General features: G+C 46.7%; 1 protein-coding gene across 7 annotated transcripts in view; it reads left to right on the forward strand.

Moving 5' to 3' along the window:
* The window catches only part of DISP3 (dispatched RND transporter family member 3), a 138,277-nt gene that overhangs the window by 12,441 nt on the left and 103,629 nt on the right, over positions 1 to 22,207 (forward strand). For 3 of the 7 annotated variants that reach the window (XR_014573366.1, XM_083803139.1, XM_083803140.1), the window contains exon 1: positions 11,717 to 11,840. The gene's annotated coding sequence lies outside the window, so the exon portion shown is untranslated. Of the gene's footprint in view, positions 1 to 1,895; positions 3,411 to 11,716; positions 11,841 to 21,294; positions 21,465 to 22,207 lie in introns of those variants that run through there. The other 4 variants (XM_083803144.1, XM_083803141.1, XM_083803142.1 and 1 more) reach the window with 3 other exon arrangements.

Raw genomic sequence — 22,207 nt, forward strand, 5'->3', positions numbered from 1 at the left:
GTAAACACCGTGCTCTGGCGGAATCCTTCCCTCCAGGATCTTAAAGCTCTTTGTAGACAGCAGGGAGGCTTCTCACCTCGAGGTGCAATGGGTTCTATCAGAGTTTGTCCCAGACAAGCAGCAGCAGTATGGCACTGAGGGGGAAGCAGCAGTGCTATGTTCCCTGTGCTGACCTGCCAAAGAAGTCTGGCAGGAAGCAGGAGATGGCTGGCGGACTCCTGCCGAAATGTGTGAAGCTGTCAGTAGCTCCTCTGCAGCAGAGAGCACGCGTACCTGTTTGAACGAGTGGCGAACACTGGGCTTGATCATGAGTGACAGGAAAGCAAATCCATCTCTCCAGCTGCCTCCTGCCCGCCAGGAGTTAATCCAGCCGAGACGGCACCGGTATAATGGATGGTGTCTTACTGTATAAGTCATCCACAAACCTCGTGTACTCAGAACACCTGCATCCCTCATGCTTTTCTTGTCAGCCCCCAGCTCCTTGCTGTCGTGCTTCCCGTGCCCTCCATCCTCCAGTCGTTGCTGAAGTGTGCTGAGTGCTTAAAATCCCAGCTGCTCCCAGGGCTGCTGAAAGGGGAATAAAGGGAGATGCTAGATAGAGAGTGCCTCGAAATGTGTTTGGTGCCTTCTTGCTAAAGATTTGGTGCAGGCTCTTTTTTTCTGTCCATCTCAGCGTGTCAAGGTCTTAGTTGTGCTGGAAAATTTTAGAAGAGAATGATAAAAGGTTCTTACCTCTGACAGGCAGACTGCTACAGGGACATGAGTCAGACAGAGCTGAGCTCTGCTGTATCATGAGCCACATTTTATAGCCTAGAGGTCCCAATTTGCGAATCTTTTTTTTTTTTCTTTTTTTCTTTTTTTTTTTCCTGTGCTTGAAACTTCAGAAAATTTCTACAGGACACGTGAAGTCTTGGTTACCTCCTCCATGTTGTGTTGTCCTGAGGTTTTCTATAAGGGTCCTTCTCTAACTTTCATTGCCTTTCTTTGCATCAGCCAGATGCTACTGCTAACAAGAGATGTAAGGAGCCTCTTTGCACTGCAGTCTGCCTAGCAAGAAAGGGACGCAGATTTTTCACAGTTCTCAGGCTGCTTTAGCAAAGCTTCACATGTTGTCCTCTCTGTTTGCAGACTTTGAAAGTGCTGCTGTGTTGGATGCAGCAGGAGACTTGTCTGACAGCGGTTGTTTCAGAGATCCCATGGTAGGGGTCTCTGGTATGCTGATGGGCAATGAGCAGAGACAGGCTTTCCAAAGCTTTACTGTGTGTAATTTGCTATGAAAGAAAAAAAAGAAAATCCAGAATGAAACAATGTGGGATATACTTTTTGGAGATGCAAAGGGGTGATCTTTGCCAAGATTCAAATTTAAACCAGCTAGTTTTGCAGATGCTCAGTAAAATCCTAGACTCGGGCAAAGACAACCTGTGCTATGATTGCATTCGCATGCTGGAAAGGAAATACCGGAGTGCCATGAAGAAAAGCAGCTGAGATCCTCTTAGTTTGAACTCTGTCTCATGCGTGGGAGTATTTCTCTCTCTGTATGTTACCTAACTGGGAGGAATCGATAACACTGTAAAAACAGGATTTCTAGGGTGTGACTGTGTTTCGTCTGGCTGTAAACGTCAGTTCTTCCAACTCTGAGAGCGTTCAGGAGAATCTCTGTGCAATGCCAATGCCAGTGCACTTGCAATACACGGGTTGTGTCATTCGATGCTCTCCGGCGGAGGGTAATGGCTGTCCTTGGCCTCCCAGCCGTGCGGTGCTGCATCAGCCGGGGGCGTTTGGGAGTGGTGCACTGAAGCAGCCTGCTCAAGTCCAGCCATGAATTGGTGGGGTACCAGGTGTAAGGTCAGGAGGTGAAGCTATTTGCTTGTCCTTTATTTTTCCTGCTTTATTATTATTATTATTATTATTTATTATTATTGTTCATTTCATGGTGAAGGAAAAATGTGTTTAGGGGTAAGGAGGACAATAGGATCATTCTTTGCTGAGGTGCTCTGAGAAATCTCTAAGCCCAAAGGAGTTTTCCCCTGTACCGCTCCTGTTCCTTGGAACTCCTCCCAAAGGAAGCAGCTTTGGACATGTGGCCAAGGTGTTGGGGGCTTAGGGAAGGCGTATTGTTTCCTATTCCGAATGTAATCAAATTCAGCCCTGACAAAGCCAAATGAGGTGGTTGCTGTGGCTGCCAATTGTAATTAAGAACAGAACGCTCTCCGAGTAAAAAGAAAGTGAAATCCCGAGAGTTGTCAGTTCTCTTCATTTCTGACAAGTCTGTGGAAAGCTGCCTCCTTAATCCCCAGGAGTCTGGAGGCCCTCTGCCTTCGTGAGCTCCTGCAATGCCGCGTCGCACCGACGTCAGGCAGGAAGGGCACCGAGCAGATTGTGCTCTGCCTGCACGCCCTGACACACAGGTGTGCTGCCTCATAGGGCGTAAAGGCACCTTTGGCTGGCTCCAAGCTGGATCACTTGGGTCCAGAAGAGACAATCCGTAACGATGTCCGATACTTGGCTGATGCTGTGTATTTTGCTGCCAGCAAAATCTCCTCTGATACATTGCGGGAGGGGATTCTCAGGACTGAGAGCCTCCAACAGCAATATTTAGCGTGGGTCTATGCCCACTGCAGTGATCTGTCCTGGGAAGAGAGGCAAAATGCTACTGAGAGAGATAAAGGCTTGCTTCGTACTGAGGTTTATGTTTAGGAGGTAAATTACAGAAGAAACTAGTGGTTAAGGCATTAGTCTGCAACTTGCATGGTAAATTCTGTGCTTAGTGGCAGCTGTTGTGTCTGACGGAGGATCAGTTGCTTCCCTTCCCTGGTCTTGGTGCCATGAAATGGGCGTAATAGTTCTGCTCATCGTGCCGGAGTGTCGTGGTGATAGGTCTGTTACGACGGTGAGGTATGCAGTTACAGCTGTGATGAAAGCTCTATCAGTAATTAAGATGGAATTTCAGCTGTTTTTCTCCCTAGGTGGTTTCCCCAGGCCTGGTTTTGGGATAGGGCTTGCTGATAAGAAGCAGAACCAGGGCTTCCTTCCTTTTATTCTGCTCTTGTCTACAGGGCAATTTCACCTCCTTCGGTTGCGGGCTTAATCACTGGAAACTCTGCAGCGCATGATAAGACTGTGAGGAGAGCAAGATTAAAAAGCAAAGGATTAAAATCTAAAGGACTCATCCGCTATGTGCTCTGGAGAATCTGCTCAGACTGAAGCCTCTTGGAGATGCTGCGTGGATCTCTATATTAGCACTGACAGGAGGAATATCGCTGTGTCTCTATTAGCAGGCTGAGCAGCCATGTTCCTGACCTTGAACAGCGCTTCGGCAGCAGCCTCTCCAGACCCTTGCTTGGAGGGAAAATGCCGTGAAGATAAGGCGTGAAGAGCTGGAAGCTTGAACTGAAAAATCTAGATTCTGGGTAACAGAGTGTGTTTGATGGGGTTAACTTCGTTTTATTTCCTGGGGCAGCGATAACAAGGCTTACTTTGATTTGGTGTTTGGTTTCTTTCGAGAAAATCCTTGCAGACTGCTCACGAGCATGTCTCGTGGCTAAACGCAGGCAACTACATCCTTCTTATGCCTTTATCTTTGGGAAGTGAGTAGGACTTACACCAAGTGCTACCTCTCAGCTCTGAGAGTCTGCAAAAGAGGGGAACCTGTGGTCTGCTAAGGAAGCAGTTTCTGGCTAATCCACAAGCGTTCAGAGATTTCCTTGAAATTAGTGGTATGAACTGCTCAGGAACTGAGAACGAGTGGTGGCAGGGAGAAAGGGGGGCATGGGAGTAGGTTTGGGAAGAGAATCTTCTATTGGGAGTAGTGAACAAAATAAAAATCTCAGCTTGGCTCTTGCTGCTGAGACTCATGCTTGGATGGGCCCTTAAAGGCATTTGTAGACTTTTATTTGGCAGAGTGGGATGTGTATCAGCCCGTCCTTTGAGATGATAATAATCCTGAATTGACTTTCAGGGAAAGCTACCTTTAAAGCTTAATTCTTTAAAGGCTGGAGCATTTGTAGAGATTCGTTATCTGGTTTCAGAGGTTTCCCTCATCTAACTCCACTCCTGTCTTAATAAGGGATAAATGTGTTGTCTGCCTAGGTTTTAAGTTGTGTTGGAGAGTGGAAAATGATGGATTTGACCAAGTAACAAAACTTGACGTTCATCTTAGTGAAGCAGATATTAAAATTCTTCAGCAAAAAAGAACCTCTGTATGCTTCAAAAGCCTGAAATGGCTGAGAGGCTGATGAGATGTAACAATAGGAATAAGGGAAAGGTTTATTAGCAATATTCCAGGAACTCAGTGTAGCTGAATAACTCATAAATCTTTCATGAATCTTACAAAAATGAGGGATGAAATTCTAAATGCTGTAGATATATATGTATACAGATAGATACAGATACATTTATTTTGGCTAAGAATGTCTTGGTAAATTATTATCACTTTAAATTAAGGAACTATCTGGATACGATTTATATTATTTTTTTGCCATCTGAGAATCTATTGAACGTTTTGTCTCAGAGAATTGTGATCTCCCTCGATAGAAGAAATGGGAAGTAGAATGTTTTAAATATTAAACAAAAGATTTGACTGTGAAATTGTTACTCCAAAGCGGGAGTGGGATAAAGCAGGTAAACGAGATTGCACTCCAATTTATTGTGGAACCTCTGCGATTTCAGCCAGCAATAAATAATCTGATTTGTGCTCCTGATTCCCTGCTGATGGCCCAGTAAAACGTCTCCAGGAAACGAAATTTGCCATTCTGCCAAAGAGGGGGAGAGCAGGGAAGAGCAGCTGGAGGATGCATAACCTGCATTTCTCTTTGGGTCTGCATTTTTCTATCACAGTTGTATTTTTATATCATTGTATTGGGGTCTGAGCCAGATCTCACTGCAGCCTATGCTCAGAACTCAGCACTGCAATGACCTGCGACCTCAGGCAGCCACACCATGCCCAGGACGGCTGAGCACAGACCAAAGAGAAGAGAATCAACTGAGCACTACAGGATAGCTTAGTGGAAACATCAGGCTGAGGGTTTAGTGGAGAAGGGATGTTGAGGAAAAGATGTAATTTGGAGATTTCCAGGCTTACAAGAAAGTTCTCTGTCTTATTCCAAGTAGCTGTATTTCTTCCCCTGCTGGGAAGCTAATCCTCTTTCATCTTCAGAGCTTTGCCTGTGATTCCAAAAGTGTGTCAGCCTCAGTGCCAGCATGTTAGCTGTGCATGGGGGCAAGAGGTCAAAAATCATGAAAAATGATATGGCAGCAATTGCTTTCTGAGCAGGGAATGAGAGAGAAATATGCTAGAGACTTCCTTGGCCTTGTTTCCAGAGGTGCCGTGCATGGAATTGGAAAGATTTAAGGGTCCATACAGAGGATCCTCGTTCTCTTCCCTAGCCTCCATCCTATTTTAGTCTGTTCCCTCAGTACCTCAAGGCCCAACCTTGGTATCCTTCTGCTGAGAAACTTTTTCAGCAGATCGGGTTAGAAGAATGAAGATACTTTGCAGTATCCCTGATCGAAGCTTTGGGAAGCTCACAGCTGAGGAAACTTCTCTTTGGGTGAGATGGCCGTGGCTTTCTCTGCTTCTGTGCAGGCATGCAGCTCGATGCTGCGTTGACCCCGCAGAGAAGTGGGATGGCACCCACAGCAGCCTGAGAGCTGCCACGAAATCCTGGGCTCACAGGAACTGCCCTCTGACCCATGGTGCTGTGCTGTGCACGTCCGTGTTACATGCAGATATGAAGGCAGCCAGATACGCAGGGAAAACCACTGCTTTCTTCCTCTCTGACATCTTTTTATTGGCCTCTGGTGCTCAATTTAACAAGTGCTGGTGGAATGCCTTGTGCTGGCGGCTTGGGAAACCGAAGTGCTCTGCTGCTGCAGAACATGGCTAGGAGTAGCGCTGTTCCTCAGGCTGCACAGTCCATGTGGTTCAGCCAAGTATCAAGCATCCTCCTGTAACACTGGGAGGCCAGCCCGTTCCCTGTGAGATGGCACCGCTAAAACGTGGTTAGTTCCTGACAGCCGTACGGCTGCAGGAGGGAGCTGGTGGGGGAGATCCGTCCCACTGAGGGCAAGAGCCAGGAGCTGTCTGTGGTGAACATAAAGACAATCCTTTGGGAATCTGCTGGGCTATGGTGTACCCTGGATTTTCCTCTAGCTTTCTACCTAGCCCCCCAACTGCCAGTGAAAGTACATTCCCGTGATGTTGTAGCCTATGCCACACAGCAACTGTGAGGTGCTGACAAGCTGTGGTTACTGATATCTTCTCAGACAGAAAGGCTTTTTAGTCCAGTGCTGTTCAGTCCCACATCCCTTGTGTCCAGCACAAAATACCTTGCACGCAGTGTGAGGGTTGGCTGGAGACAAGGCTTCAGTTACATCACTAGATGGAGCTCAAATTAAGGAAATACTTGACTTCGAAGCCCCAAACGTACCATTGAAGAAGCAGTTTTTAGAAGCTGGTGTGGGAGGGGTGGCAAAGTAAGGAGGAAAGATTTGATGTGATGTGAAGAGAACGGAGTGGAGCATGTGTTAAAGATGGGGCGTGCTAGAGAACGTGCTGCTAGAGGCACGGAGCTGAGGGCTGTTGCTTTTAACAGAAGATTTAAGCTTCAGTCCAACAAGGCGCACAGTTCTGTGAGGAGCTGCCATATGCCAAATTTATGGATAATTTGGGCACTTGTCCTAAGAACATGTGGAATTATGACTGATAAGGACAATTACTACAGGACAATGGCTTCTTGCCCAGCACAGGTGTACGTGGGCACAGCGTCTCTGCGGGCGCAGAAACATCACAGGATGAAAGGGCAAAGAGTCATCTGTTTGCACCGGTTTATTTCAGCCTTTCGCACACCCCAGGCAAGTTGTCTCACTGGTGGCACTGGGAGGAACGTCCTTTCTGTATGAGGGAGGTGTTGAGGTTGACTCCTTTGCATTCCCTTTCCATAATGTTCATACCTTCCAGTCTTACCAGGCAGGCAGGAAGGAAATTTTAAATTCAGTTTCTGTCAGCTTCAACATCAGAATCAATCAGGGAACTCATTGTTTGCCGAATCAGACAAATGAAGCAGAAATAATTCGAAATGACAATTGTAACTAAGCAACCTAGCCTGACTAGTGAGTGGTATAGAAAACGAAATTAGTGAAACATTTTGATAACTGATTTCAGGTAACAAATCTGTTAGATTTAAAAAAATCTCCCTCTCTCAAGAGATATTTTGCAAAATAAGGAAGAAAAACTGGTTGAAATTTTTTTTTTTTTGTGTTGTGATTTACCTGGTAAGTAAGCCCTTTCGGGCAGGGATCATCAGGGGTGTTTTTCTGAGGTCATATTGCACCTAGCACATGGGGTACCCTCTGACACTTGCAGCTTATGCATGTAACTAAATTCAAACAAAGGAAAGTGGGCTACAATCAGATTTTCCAAACTTCATAAATAGATTGTAAAGGCTCAACAAGTGTCTAGTATCTGAGCATTATGTATTTTGGGTTAGTGCCCTTGCATCATGATAAATGTTTATCGGTCAGTCATTTGTTAATGGATAGATATTTAACGTTTGGTAGCCACATTATTAATGAGGTCCCAGTATACATGGTGATGAAATGATGAAATGAGAGCAGCACTGGGGTAAATGTGCCAAAGCTCAGCATCCTCGCAGATTCCTCCTGCAACCCATCCCATCCCTGGTGCCACAGGACTGGAACTGTCCTCGCACTTAGAAGTCATTGGCTTTTCTAGGTACAAATCAAGAGGGAAGCCTCGTGGGCCAAAATCATTTCTGCCATGGTTGACCTGGCTCAAGCAGAACCACACCAAGGATAGATCTGTTCTCTTCTGCTATTTCTCTGCACCTCCAGGGCTTGAAAGTCAGCGAGGGAGTGATGGTATCTCTTGCCGACCTCGTATCTCTTTGATGTTGGAGTCCTTCTTAAGCCTTGGGCATTAACATCCTCCTCCGCAGCCAGCCAGTGACAGCAGCAGCGTGTAGTGGCTGTAGTATCATTCTTTAGTTTCTTAATAGCACAGTATAATGACTAGCTCTTTTACCATATCACTGACACAGAGCATTACTAATTATGATGATTAATGGGTTTAATTCGCTTAGAAAGAATAATGTGCAATAATTCCATTGTCAAAGCTGAAAATCTGGAGTTCCAGCTTCGGATCCTGTCAGCACTGTTGTTACAAACCCTTTTGTGTTGGAGAAAAGTCACCGAGAGATGTTATTTCCCACATGTTTTAGAACACAAGCTGCACTGGGAATTCTCCTATCCACTAATAAGGCTGCTTTGCCACCAAAAGACTGCTAGGAGAAATTCTGCCTTATTTTTTCTTTCATGTGCTTAATTTTTTCTTTAATGATGCTTTTGTAAACAATAAGAAATATTTATTGAGGTAAAGGGGTCTGCTGTTTTCTTGCAGTGGTGGAAGAGAGAGAGCTCTTGCTGGCAAAGAGTAGGAGTGGCATTATTCCTTTTGAGGCTGCTGGGCAGGCTCTATAGAGCTGTTTTCTAGCTCCCAGGCTGGCTGGTACTGCCTGTCTCCTAGACCTGAAGGAGCAGTGTTGGAAGAAATTGCTTACCTCAGGGTAGTTTCATGCTATTTCTGTCAATGTGCAGTTTGAAAAATTCATTATCTGTAGTGTCAGAGCCTCCAAGGAAGATCAGGGCCCCGGCTGAGCGGTGCAGAAGCGGTGTAGTCCCTGTCCACCCCGCTGCTCTCCAGCCAGCCTGGCTGCTTCTCTGCTTCCTTCCCACTTCAGCTGTCTGCCTGTGACTTTCCTGTACCAGAGGGTTGCCTTTCTTAGATCAGCAAGATCACTTCTGAGCTTTGTAAGCACGGCAGAAGAGGTCAGATACAATGCACTATTGTCTGTGACTCAGGAATCTTTGTGGCTTTAATTGTTGATTTAATTATCGCTTCCTGTGAGCAAGAAACATTCCCCAGACGTAAAATAATAGAAAAAAAAACACATTTCCTCTCTCGGCTCTCTTTCTGAGATCTGGCTGCTCTGTGCTCACAGCAGCTATAAATAAACCGCACTTAAGCCCTGGTGACTGTTTGGATTCTGGTGAGTCACCCAATTGATACAGCTTTCATCTGTGTATCTCTGCCTCTTCCCGTTGCGTATCTAGTATCCCATTTTGTTGTGATCTGCGCTCGTGTCAGCACTTTGTGTGAGGCTCCGTACCTGGCGAAGAACTAGCTCACGTGCCCAGAGCACTGCCCGTTAATCCTTAATGGGGCAGAAGCATTAACAAATTAATCGCTTTGTGATCGAGGGGAAACTGAGGCAGGGAAAGGTCACCTAAGGCCTCCCAACTGATCGCTGACCAACAGGAATAGCAGGAGGCAGCCATGTCCCCGTAGCTGTCAAATGCTGCTTTCTGACTTAAACCTGCTGTAATCTGTGCTGCATGCGGCATAGGTGATTGACCTTTCTGCCCAAAATCTCCCGTTAAGCTGCTGTCTGGGGCAACTGCCCTTTAATATTGATGCACATTAAGGTCACAGTTGCTTGCTCATGATCCTTGATAGGAAGGTGATATTTCTCAGGTACACTAGAGGAAGGAAATTGGAATGATATACAGTATTTGGCAAGGACTTGTCATAAATCTGTGATTTTTACCAGCCAAACCTGGCTCTCATTGAAGCCCATACTTAGATTTTTCTGGCTTCAGCAGGAGTTGTATGAAGCTATTACGCTGTCAGCCACTGGTGTGATGAGGTGCTGAGTGCATTTAAATAGGACACATTGCTCTCTGCTTCTTGCCCCTGTCAGTAGATAAGTATCAGAGGCTTACTGAGGTGGAGGCTGCATGTCAGTAATGAGCAAAAAGGTGCCTGATATATTCTGCAAGGCACCTGGAGAGTCAGTTCTTCTGGAGAAAAGCCCTGGAAGAAAGAAAGGATATCGCTGCAGTTATGAATATCCTAAGAACCATGACCCGGGCAGCCTGCCTTGTCCTCGCTGAGCTGTTCAGAGCCGGCGTGGTGTGCTGCTGGGGTACCCCAGCAAGAGAGCTGCCTCTGCAAAGCCTTTGCTGTGTGCCCTCTTCTGCACCAGCCTGCGCTGCGTGCTGCTGGGCTTACATACCTAATGAGCTGTCAGTGTGCCAGTAAGCTTATTTAATTCTCCAGCTGCATCTTCAGCTGCTTGCTGTAGCCATAAAATGGAATTTGAAACCACCCACAGTCCACTGCGACAGGGAACTGTGCTGAGGTCTGACTCTCACCTCCTGCACTCTCCCTCCTTTCCTCTGTTTTCTGTCCCTCCTTGTGAGCGGGCTCTTCACTGCTAGCAGAGGCAGGGTGCAAGATCCTCACCGAACCTCCTGCTTAGCCCACAGTTTCAGGCTGTTTATCCCATCACTGCCCCTTCTTTCCCTCCTAACTCCAAATCAGATGAATCTGACAGCCAGCAAAGCCTGCCACTGCTGTCCACTGCTTGCTTTCCAAGCGTTCTTCCATCACAGTGCTCAGCTGCAGCCTCTACTCCTTGTAAAGGAGTGGGGCTGAGCTGGCAGAGCAGAGCGTTGGACTAGGCGTTAAGAGAATATCTGTGCACTTCAGGAACTGACCAGTGAGACAGAGGACAACTCCCGTGTCTCTTCCTTCTCTATTGAAAAATAGGACGTGCCTATTTTTGTCTGTTTTTCTATAGAATCTCAAAGGTGTTGATATAGAATAAAAGCAGTGCAGAGAGGCCCTAATTTAATTTGGGATCTTTAGAAATGCTGCAATAGCCAAAGGGGGTATTGTGTAGCAGAAAAGAGGGTGATGTTGATGTATATACGAGTTTTTGCTGGCCCAGCTCTTATTCAAATATCCCTTGAATCTGTCTCCCTTCAAATGAAGTGGAATTTTCAGTTTCCATTTCCTCTTGCTCCACTGAAACAGTTCGTAGATAATGTTCTTGTTTGTAGTCCTGCCAGGAGTTTTTTAATTACCTGTATGGTTTTATTACATAATGGGGAAGTGTGCTCTGTTAGGCTATTGGCATCTTTGCAGGAAGCAAACAAACCTGATGACATCCATCAAGTTGACTAATTACAGAGAGTATGTTCACTTTTTTCAGTTTTCCTGGTCAATACTGGCACTAGCTCTGCCTCCTGGGCTCTGAGCCTGGCTGCTCACTCAGCCAGTGCTTACCCTGCTGCCTTAGCAGTTGGCTAGCTGGGAGGTCAGGGGGGCTTGATGGTCCTGAAAGAACTGCAAAGGGAAAGGCAAATGCTATAGCATCATCCCCAAGAGCCTAGGACACACACAATGCCCACGTTCTGCCCTGATCTCTTTCTGCAGTATTTTAGAGTCAGTTCCATCTAGATGTTTGTACCATAGGTGTTTTTAAGAGAGTTAGGAAATGCCTTTGGCTGGTTGCACTGAGGCAGGCTGGGTATCTATTCTGTGGAGCCTTCTGAATTAAACATCCATTCCACGTGTGTTCCCAGTTGTAGGATGCTGGGTATACTGACCCAGCGCCTGCGTTTCAGGCCTTCGTTTAGAAGAAAAAATGTAGAAAATGAGAGCTCAAGTGTATTCCCCTGCATATCCTCACCCTTATGTGCTCAATTACACCTGTCCAAATAAGGTGTGAAATGCTACCTCGTAGAAGGAAATCACTTTGCACCGTAGCTAGCAATATGGTGAAGTGCAAAGTGGGAACAATCTAACTCAAGGCATGGAAACAATGACGCTCTCTCTGCCTTTCAATTATTGCAGTGTATTGCTGAGGAATCGGGACAGCAAGCCATCTTTCACAGTGAAGTACTTCAGTGACGGACCGAATGCACTCTCAGTTCTGGAAGAAATATTACATCGTCAGGGTAGAAACAGCATTTTGTGGGTAAGCCTTCCTTTCACTGCTTGCTTATACAAATCATAGAATCATTGAATGGCTTGTATTGGAAGGGACCTTAAAGATCATCCAGGTCCAACCCCCCTGCCACGGGCAGGGACACCTCCCACTAGACCAAGCTGCTCAAAGCCTACCTGGCCTTGAACACTTCCAGGGATGAGGCATCCACAGCTTCTCTGGGCAAATGCTGCAGACCAGGTCACTGCTGGCCTGTGCAGACCAGAAAGGCAGAAGACTCTGTTGAGCAGAAGAGAATAGAAGTTTAAGAAGAGTAAGAGTTTAGGAAGACCCTCCTCTGTAAAGCATGATGAGTCCAAATTTCCTCATACAGGGGCATGTGAGTGGAGATCACTGTGAATGGGGTAGCCATAGGAGAATGGTAGAAAAGCCACGCATTCCCCCACCCAGTGCCTGTCACCTTTCCTCACCACAATGAGGACCTTTGGCAAGTGAAACAGGGTCTGATGTGCTGACATGCTGTTGATCTGAAAATGGCTGTATCTTGGAAAGTCAGAGCAAAGGATCATAATTGAATCCAGCAGGCGCAGGAACCCAGCTTAGGGGCTGATTGGTATTCAGCTCTGGTGCAAAGTGCTTAAGAAAAAACTTATTAATTTCCCCTTCCACAAAGAGCGGGAGTGCGACAGTAATCACAGTATCAAGTCATAATAATAAAAAAAATTCCATTGAAAATAGCAGTTAAGACTCTGGAGGGTTCAGCAGGGGAAGATTGTATTAAGATAAAGTAGATTATAACACTGGCGGACATTAAAGGTTGTCATTGTATGGTAAATCACATCAGGAAGTCACAAAAGCTGCTCTTTACACAGTCAGGGATAGAATACCCTGATATAGCACCTGATTTATCCTCTGCCCCTGTTATACCATCCCTGGCAAACAGGTAGGTAGAAGGAGGAGAGGAGGAAGGGGAGAGACTTGCCAGCCAGAGTGGATTTCTGAGTTGTGGTTTTGGGGAAGGTGGGTGGGACCGGGGTGGGGCCAGACACATTGGTCCCTTCCCCTTCTGCGGGGTGCTGGGGCTCTGCGTACTTGCTGCAATGCAGAGGTATGTATTGAAGCATTGCCACTACCCCTTCTCTCCTGTGGAGTAGCAGCAGTGATCTGAGTAGGATATACGCGGCTCGAGCACCGTGCGTCCCACAGGGGCCATCCTGTGCTCCCCTTGGTGATGGAGGCTGCCAGCTGGGCTTCCCTGCTCATCACACTGTCTTCTTGCCATCACAGTAGCAGCAGCCTAGCAGCAGTCCCCAGTCCCTAGTATGTGCATATCCAGGCTGGAACATAGCCCCATCCCAGTCCCACTTCCCAAAGTGTCCCAAGCACGCCTATCTATCTTTCAGCTGTCTGAACCCTTTAGAAACCCTCCATGCTCTCTCCTTTCTCTGCTCAAACTAAATTGCCAAAATCTCTTTGATCCTTGCTTAACAATTACAACCCAGGAACAGTGCAAAAACAAATTTAAACCTTTTGGGCGTTACTAGGTGGGACTTTGTACATTACACGTCTTGAGCAAAGCCCTTTCACTCCTGGGACTGTGTGTGCTGGTGAGTAGGTAAGACAAGGGCTCCCAGCTCCCTCCTCCCTGGCCAATGCTGTGTGTGCATCTTCTCAGGAGTCTGACCCAATTCTGTCTCAGATGTGGATTAAACTAATACCTAACACCAGCCCCCTTCCCATTTTGCAGCTGTGTTTTCAAACTCCTGCCTACCATAGTCCTGTGTCCTTGACAGGTCTGCAGCTGAAAGGCACCTTGTATTCTGCCCCGGATCTGGTGGTAATGTTTTACCAAGTAGTCACCCCAGCAAGAGGTGTTAACAAACCTGAATGGACAGAGCTCTGCGAAGGTTATTTTCCCCCCAGCACATTGGTTTTCTTCTGTACAGACTCTACAGACACCTGCAAAAGATTCTTTGTAAGTGCGGTTAGTGTTGCTTTTGCAGGTGATTTAACTGTAGCAGTACTAGATTCCTTCCAACAGTCAGAGCAAGCACTGTGCCCTCCAGGAGCCTGGGCAGAAGTTGGAGCCCTGTCCTTCTCTTGGCACAACCAAAGGTGACCTGCTCTGTCACCATCAAAGACCAAAGGTGGCCTAGAGACCCAAGGTGTTGTCTTATTAAATTCGATGTCTGACAGCAAGGTCCCAGCATGACAGACTTGGCTTTTTTTTTCTGGTGCCATTTCGCCAGAACAACATTTTTTTCAACTTTTTTTTCCTTTTTTTTTTTTTTTTGTCAGATCAAGCAAATATTGTCTTGACAGTTCTTATAAACATCATTTGGTTTGGAAACCTGTGTGGAAGGAGCATCTCTCCACCTCTTGTGAAAATGTAGGTCCTGCTAAACTTACACAAATGTCTCCTGCACAAATGTGCTTCCACACCTAAAATGTATGCTTTTTTTCTTCCCCGCCCCCCGCCTTTGACACCCTGATCTCTCTAGTCCCAGGTGAAGAGTTAGTATGCTGGTTTCATTAGTGATTCTGGGTTTTATGATCCTGGGAAGTAAGAAGTATAATGTATATTAAGTATAATAGGCTTTTGTTGAGATGAATGTTAGCTTGCTAAGAGTAACTTAGTAAGTTGTTCCACCTGCTAATATGCACATTTAGGAACAATTTTAGAGTGTGAAAATATTTAAAACGAATGCTAATTTCAAGCTGAGAGAAGGATGTTTGTGTGGAGAATAAGAAAGCCAGGACTGGGCAGGCAAGAACCAAACTGCGTTAATTTTGATTCTTCTGGTTCAGCGGCATTGCTATGTGTGTTAATGTATTTCAGATCTTTGGCTTGTCATGCTGTTTTATGAGCTCTCATGAGGTAGAGGGAGAAGAGAAATAAGTAGCCACATTGCTAAAGGAAGTCAAGGGGGAAACGTAAATAACAAAATGAAAGCTGTGGCAACAGCCAAAGAGCTGGAATGAGAATGGCGTAACAGATTGCATATTGTAAATAATCACTATGATTAAACTGCATGATTTCACCTACCTTGCTAATGCCTGGTTTTCAAAAGAGCAGCCTGGATTCACCCAGGTGCTGAGCTCTTTTGAAAATATGGAGCCTGTTTTGTCACTGAGTCTGTGCCCATTCTGCCAAAATCATATTACCCCTCCTGAATATTAGGGAAAAATTGAAACTCTGAATTTATCCCTGATACTTCTTCCCCAAATGTTGAAGCAGATGCATTTTGCTGATACAGAGTTTTTGAAAAGTAATCTAAGCCTGCATGCAAAAGCACTCAGAGGAGTCAACATGAGCATTTATACACCTCCATGATCTTCAATTGAAACTGTTCTATCTGACTTAGCTGACCAACCGCAATGGAATAGCTGCTCCAGCCAGTGACTTTTTATCAGAATTTTATGTCCAGAGCAGATAAACTCAGTGAACAGCTCTGAATAATGACTGCACTTCTGGCAAGTCTGTCTTCTGTCATTGTAGAACCACGACTTGTACATATTCATCCTTATACAACTCTGTGAGATGTGACGGTGCCAAGGAGTTGCATCTGGTATATACAAAGGAAGCTAAAGAGGTGACTTGATCACAGCCTTTAAGTACAAGGAGAGAGATTTCTGATAATAGAAAGCTCATTAATCTAGCAGACAGTGGCCATGGTGAGATCTGGTGCCTGGAAGTTAAATAGCTAGAAGGGTATCTAGTCTTACTTAGACTGGAAATAAAATTTCGACAATGCAATAATGAGGTATTGGAACGGCTTGCCTAGGATTGTAGTGGAGGATCTGTTACTGGAACTCCTTGAATTGGTGCTGGGTGTCTTTCTAAAAGCATACAATGGCTTAGGTGGCTAGGCTCGTAGGAATGAGGCAGCCTGTTTCCTCGCCGTTCTGTTCGCTAGCTGGTGCAGGGTCTTGGTTCCCCTCATGTGGAAACCACCTCTAAGTTTGCAGTGAGACTTTTCAACACAACTGGCAGAGTGCTATGAACCCGATTCTGACCGTTCATTGCAACTCTGCTTCTCAATGAGTGTTGGTATTTGAAGCAACAGAGAAGCCTAGAGCCAAGATCCTGGGGCAAGGAAAACTGTGACCTAGAGCAGAGCAGCCAGAAGTGGTTCTTCTGGAGGTACCCTGATAAAACCGAGCTCTGCCAGCTTTCTCGCCATTAGGAAGCTGTCACATCTAGGTCATCTCTACCTGCTTCATGTAAGCTGTTTTCCAAGCACTTTCCTGAGCATTCTGTTTTGCTCCCTCAGGGGAATTCCTACAGCGTTTCCCCAGGGAATCTCCCTCTGGATCTTGTGCCCGATATGCATTCCTCACATGCTGGGAAATGTAACATACCCAGCCTGAAAGTGCACATACAAATAGACTCACGAGGCTCAATGTTTGAGGGCTCAGTTCCATCATACCCTGTTGTCAGAAGCCTAATGAGCTGTGTTATTAAACGGCTCTACACTGTTCCCTTGTGCTGCTGACAAACATGGCCAGTGGGCAAAGAGCAGCTGAACTGCCCGCTTGTATTGATTTCTCCAGCGCTCACAAGTTCCGGATTGCATTGCTGACGGAGTTAGCACGTTAGTGACTGCACAGAGCCTCTTCCCACACAGGGAAGGCAAATGTGACCCCCAGAAGTTGTTACATCCTACAGACTGAGGAAAGGAAAGGCGCTCGGCACATTTGTCTCAGGAGAGAATGTACCTTGTGTATTTTGAACCCAGACTCAGGGCATTGTGCAGGTGGGGAGTTTCTCTCAAGAAACTTCCCTTGCTCTTGTTTTGCCAGATTTGAGGCTGAGCTATCACTGTGATTTCTGCTGTGACAGGACATGCAATCCCAAAGGGCATGTTCCTGCTGTATTACATACTGAAACACGTTGTCAGTTCCTTGGAGAGATTGCAGTTGAGGTAGGTAAGTTAAGCAGTGGGAAGTGGAGAATCAGAGGCATACAGTTGTCCATTTTCTCTCGCCTTGGTTGGCTGGAGGGTGGTTACTCCATCTCTGTTATGCATTATATTAAGTCCCAGTTCATTACTTGCTCATGTCTGTACGCCTGGGCCTGCTGTGAGGGAGTGCCTGGGAGCCCGAGGCTGTGTGGTTGCAGTAACACCTGAGCAAGTACCTGCCTATTGCAGCCCTCCTGCCCTTGTCCCAAGAAATACACGGGTCGAGTCCTGCTCAGAGGACAGAAGTCAGCACTCAGAAACAAGAAAGTTTTGCTTTCCTGGGAGAAAGAGAAAGTTTGCCTCGCTGCCGAGCAGCAAGTTCTGAAAACTCCCATTCCTGCTGGCTCAGAGGGAAGGAGGTAGTGTCCAACTATTTATCCCTCCTAAGGGCAGTCTTGATTTAGGAGAAAGGAACAGGAAATAGCAGTGGTATGAGGCACATGCAATGCAATTATGGCGATATAAAACTAACAACAGGCACATCCTGAGTGACAGAATGAGGCTGGGCTGTGTCTGGAGCGTGGTAGGCTGGTGCCTGAGCTTCATGTGCCCCCCTTGCCTCGTAGTGGGGTGTGCTGCAGGGAGCTAGAGCACCAGCAAGGGGGTGACAGGGCTGTGAAGGAAATAAATGTACCTGCACAGAGTGCTGCCCCCGGGAACGGCTCGCTATTAATAACAGTAATAACATATGCCAGGATGTGGAAGAAGCATCTTTAGTAAAGTGCTGATCACTGCCACTATCTGGGGCAGAAACAAATTGAAAAAAAACAGTTTCATTATTTTATAATGCACAGCGATGCCACTTTTGTATTTTTTATTATTTCCCTGTGTTTGAATTTTGTCTGTAGGGGGGCTTTCTGTTTTAAGCAGTCCATGCTGCAGATTGGCAGGTAAATTGTAGGGTGACATGAAGGAGAGCACTCAGCAGCCCTAGCCAGCCGTAACTACAGTAGTCAGAACAGAAAGGCTCCAGAAGCGAGCTGCTCTGGAGTCTTATCCACTGAGACGTGTCCCAGTCAGCTTGTCCTCCCTGTGCCCCAGATCCACTGCAAATGGAACAATTTGGAATGCAGCCCAAATCCCACCGGAGCAATTGGGATGCAGATGGCAAGGAAAGCTGAAGGTGATTTCCTCCTCTTCTGCCATACTAAATAGTAAAGGTGCAAAGAGAACTTGCTGTACACGAAAGGAGAAAGGGAAGAGAGAGAGACAGAATTCAAACAGTTCCTGGACCAAAGTCCCTGCTGGAAGTGAGCTGCTTTCAAGTTCAGGGGATGTCCTTCCATGGGATTAAAGCCAGTGTGGATGCCATGCACAGGATGTAAGCCTGTGCAGCACCCAGGCTATGACAGAGATCACCAAAGTAGAGATAAGAGGATGTTCTGAAGGAGTTAACCTAGGCAATATCTAGGTACATAAGTTCCAATAGCTTTCCTTTTATTAAGGAAAGCGTTTTTGTTATTCTCATAAACTACACTTGGCAAAGCCTCCTTAATACGGAACCATTTATTTTTCCACGGAGAAAGATGGCTGTGAGTGTAGGGTCATTATGGAGAGAGTTGCAGCGTGCTTGTTTGCATTGATTGAATGAGAGTGTTTCATGCTGTTCACTTATTCAGTGAATTTCTTTAAGGGTGAGTAATCCCCAGTCCCCGGGGGGCGTTCCCTCCAGGCAGACGCTGCAGGATTCAGGCTGGCTTCCAGGGCCCCAGCCCCAGCACACGCTGGACAGGGGAGGTTGGTCAGAGCTGCAGGGATGCTCGTCAAACTCTGCTAGTGCCATAGCTTACAAGAGTCAGTGCCTCCCAGAGAAGTCATGGTACTGGGGGGGCTCTATGCCAGTGGTTTCTGTGAGTGGGGTGCTTCTGGTCAGCCTCAGCATGTAAAACTGAGGCCCCAGACAGAGCAGGCAGGAAGAGCAGCGGCTCTGTCAGCACAGCCAGCCAGTGACTCGCCTAATAATCATAAGCATGTCACAGCGCCCTTTGCTGTGGCACTTTGGCTCTACCATGTGTGAATAGTACCCCTAATAGCATGTTATGTGTGTCAGGTGTCAAAGAAAATGTACAGCAAGTTCTTGGGGATTCAGCTCTCTGCTTGTTCTCCAGACAGCAGCAGCAATGGCTGTGCTTTTTCCTGCTGTGCTTTCTCCTACTCTGCTGGGCACCCCCACCGAACTGAAAGGCTCTCACCCGGGTTATCCGTGAGGCTGCATGGAAGTAGCAGCAAAAGACAAACAAGAGAGTTTTGCCTTTCTCCCGAGGCTGAGAAACAAGGTTCTGTGTGTGCTTTTCTCTATTTCATTTTTTTACTCTTTCTTTTAATGAGACGCACAAAGAAAGGAGGAAAAGCAAATTTAATTATAAAGCTGTGTCTTCCTCCCTTCTCTGCCTTTCCGGCCTGAGAAGTGCAATCATCTCCCCTTTGATGCAAGAATGAATTCAGCAGCATGCATTGTTAAATTATTATTTATTTAAAAAGAAAGGAAATTACTTTCAGTTCAGTGCCAGTTTCTAGCCCAGTGAGGAGAACAGCAAAGGAAGAAAATAAAGCAGCAGCACTTTTGGGGGCAGCAGCACGTACATGTATACGCACACAGCTCATAGAGGAGTCAGGGCAACTGCACTGAAGGGGTGCCTGTTACATGGACATGTATCCCCTCTGGCTAGCACACAGACGCTATGCAAGCAGAGAAAGCAGTGTCTTGTTTAACCCTCTCGAATCCCCATTACGTGCTCAGTTGTACCGTTATGGCACCTAGTCCCTTGAAAGTAATCCACTGTATTGAATGGTAGGGCTCCAATTTGCAGCTGAGGAGAGAGAGGCAGAGAATAGCACAGCAATATATTCAGAGCCAGGCTGTGGATCAGGGAAGGAGGCAAGCTCCTCCAGTAGCCACAGCCCATCACAGCAGCAGGCTGTGCATGCCTCCCGTATTTAAAAATAAGCTGAGCACTGGGCATGCTCTCAGGGACAGGAGCAATCTCTTTCGTGTATTTTTGTACCTTGTGTAGCACAGAGGAATCTTGGCTCACTGGCTGGTGCTCCTGCTGCTCCTGCAGCGTGAATAGCCGTAATTCACCAAACCAGGACCATTCTCGTTTGTCAGAACAGCCCATTTCAGTGCAAGCATGGGTCTGAGGGAAGGGTAAGTGTCACTGCTGTGTTCCTCTTGACCCATCATTTCATTTTTCTGGTTATGAGCCAGACATCTCCCTGTCCTTGCCATGCGCTGTTATGAGGGAGGATGAGGCCATACAGGCTTCACTGCCTCTGTCTTATTCTGTTTCTCTGAGCTGTGAGCAGCCTGGGACTTTGTGTAAGGCCTTAATGAGGCCCAAGCAAAGGTTGACTTAAAAAATAAAAAAAAATCCTTTATGATCTGTGCTACAGATGGAGCAACAAATGGATAATAAAAGGGCTTGGGACTGGAGGCAAATCCTCCCCTTAGATTAAGGGGAATTAAGTCCTTTGGGGGATGTGTAATGTATGAGGCTTCATTATTCTTCTTGGGGGAAGCAGCTTATGATCCCTTGGTCAGAGAGATAAAAGGATCATAAACTCAAATGGCTCCACATAGTCCGTGTGACTCAGACGGCACCGGAGAATCTGCTGGAGGTAAGCTAGACACAGCTCAGCCTGTCTTGTGCTGTAAAAGCAGGCCCTGTGACACTGGAAATGATAGCCCCCATACTTTAATGTCTCCTCAGGGCGTGTGGGTACCTGCTGTCTGTGGGGATGGTTGAACTGGGGAGAGGGTCTGCCAGAGGCAAGCGAAGGACCCCAGAGGAGCCAAGTTCAGCCTTGGGGCCCCCCACACAAGAAGGGCATGGACCTGTTGGAGTGAGTCCAGAGGAGGGCCGTGAAGATGATCAGAGGCTGGAGCAACTCTGCTGTCGAGGCAGGCTGAGGGAGTTGGGGTTGTTCAGCCTGGGGCAGAGAAGGCTCGAGGCTTATAGCAGCCTTCCAGTACCTAAAGGGGGCCTACAAGAAAGCTGGAGAGGGACTTTTTACAAGGACATGTAGCGATAGGACAAGGGGTAATAGCTTTTATCTGAAAGAGGGTAGATTTAGATTAGTTGCAAGGAAGAAATTCATCACTATGAGGGCAGTGAGGCCCTGGCACAGGCTGCCCAGAGAAGCTGTGGATGCCCCATCCCTGGAAGTGTCCAAGGCCAGGTTGGATGGGGCTTTGGGCAGCCTGGGCTGGTGGGAGGTGTCCCTGCCCATGGCCCCTGCCAAGTCCCCAATGCTTCCTTCACAGTCCCAGGTACTTCCTCTTCTCCAGTCCAAGTGTCCTGCCCTCAGCCTCCTGGGCAGTCTCTGCCACTGCTCCAATTTGTGCCCACCTTTGCTTTCCTCCCATGACCTTTCCTCTCCCTGACCCACGTCCCCATCTCTCTTATCTCTCAGACCCCTATCTGAGCCTAATCCTCATTGTGATGCCCAAATGCATTTGTTGCCCCTACTCCCAGCTCCTGAATCCTTTTGATCATTTGATTTATTATTTTTTTTGGCAGATTTTCAGCTGATTTATAGCGTTCTGAGAGGTCCCAACACATCCTCTGTCTTTCCTCAGCTTTGGGAACACTTGCTTAACCTGTAATCAGCATGACTCAAAACAACATCAGTGTCTGTCCCCGGAGCAAAAAGAAATAATGCGCTTTGTTCTGCTGCTTCCTATTCAAAGGTAAATTGCTTTGCTTTTCTCCAAGAGCAGATGCTCACTTCTTTTCTTTACCTCTCTCCCTAACGTCTAACCAATTTGGGAGAAATCACACTCCCTGGTTTCCTTATGGAGTTGTGGGATGGAGAGAAGCTTTTTTACTGGAGAACTTGACATATTTCCTATTGGTGAGTTGTAGATCAAAGAAAGACAATGTACGCTCTTGCACTGATCATGGCACCACTCAGGGGACCATGCATCTCTGTGCGTCTCTGAGTTTGCTTTCTGCATTCCTACCATGCTGGTAGATTCCACACAGTTACATCTCTGCGTGTGCCCCTGTCCTTTGTATGTGCTGAACCGTTGTACACTCATTTTTCTGGACTTGGGGGTATATGCGGGCCTCGTGTAAGTATCCTGTATGTTACTGTGACTTCATACACGCAGATGTCCTTGTGGGTCTCGGGTCACACGCGTAACTGCATTTGAGGGCAGCAGGTTGGCTCCTGCTGAGGAGTCAGCTTTAGGTTACAGTACAAACCCCACAGCCATATAGTGAAATGCTGCAGCTTGCTTTTGATTTCTTCAAGTACAGGGCATCATCTTTCTCCTCTGCGGTGGAGTTGGGGGCTAATTCCTTCTGCCAGTGGCATCTCCCCAACAATAAAATGCCTTTGCCGTCAAAACCATCCAGTTGTCATACCTGGAAATGATTAATAACTACCACGAAGCTCTGTAACTAGCAAATGGGAAAGCAATCTCTGATT

Source organism: Anser anser (assembly GCF_964211835.1).
Source record: "Anser anser genome assembly, chromosome: 17".
Taxonomy (NCBI): domain Eukaryota; kingdom Metazoa; phylum Chordata; class Aves; order Anseriformes; family Anatidae; genus Anser; species Anser anser.